The following is an 829-nucleotide window of genomic DNA, read 5'->3' on the forward strand; positions in this document are numbered from 1 at the left end:
GTAGTCCGGTGTGTTTCATGTTCCGTGTAAACGTGAAAGTTGTCCTGTTTCGAGCAATGGGTGAAAACATTTAGCAAAGCAAGAATCGAAATTGCAGTAATGTCAAGCAGTTCATGGTTATTTGACCAAATCATAAGCGAACATGTATGATCATGCACTCACAGATACATTTGTAGCTGAAAAGAGTCTGAGAAGATAGCCTCAGCTTACCATTGATTTTTATCCGGATTGATGAGCTATCATTATTTGTTGCGAAATTGATATTGTAGCCGGCACATGCAAGCAGCCGTGCGAGTCGGAGAGGGATCATGGAACCCATTTCACGTGACTTTCCATCTGTTGTCATGCAGGAGCTGAATTGGAAATGCAAGAAAATGGGTCTCCAGCGCAGCTGGTAGTGTGGCCGAGCGGTCTAAGGCGCTGGTTTAAGGCTCCAGTCCCGACAGGGGCGTGGGTTCGAATCCTACCACTGCCATTTCTACTGATCAGCTGCAACGACACAGCGTGTTACAAAGTTGTTTCCATTCCCGCTGTACTTCTGCTCACAAAAAAATTTCATTTGCTTCCCGGGGAATTAACTGTGGAGTGGGAAAGTGCCAAATTGTCTCTGCTGTCTTGATCGTGTTCGCCCTCCCGCATGGAAAATTGCAAACATCTCTACTGTTGCTTTATGTTCCAAGTATGTTGAGATTTTACTGGAACCGAATGGAGACTGCTATTTCATCGCTGTTGTGAAACAAAGTCCTGCTGTGAGTCGATTCATCGTTATTTGGCTTTCTGGCGAATGGGAAAATCGTTCCGATGAATTTTGATGTCATATGTTATTGAA

At 44.4% G+C, this 829-nt stretch overlaps 1 non-coding gene across 1 annotated transcript; it reads left to right on the plus strand.

Annotated features, from left to right (window-relative positions):
* Positions 1-393: 393 nt before the first annotated feature.
* Positions 394-475, plus strand: trnal-aag (transfer RNA leucine (anticodon AAG)). Its single transcript has one exon. It is a non-coding gene; the product is annotated as a tRNA-Leu (tRNA).
* Positions 476-829: the final 354 nt, after the last annotated feature.

Source organism: Hemiscyllium ocellatum, unplaced genomic scaffold (genome assembly GCF_020745735.1).
Source record: "Hemiscyllium ocellatum isolate sHemOce1 unplaced genomic scaffold, sHemOce1.pat.X.cur. scaffold_345_pat_ctg1, whole genome shotgun sequence".
Lineage (NCBI taxonomy): Eukaryota > Metazoa > Chordata > Chondrichthyes > Orectolobiformes > Hemiscylliidae > Hemiscyllium > Hemiscyllium ocellatum.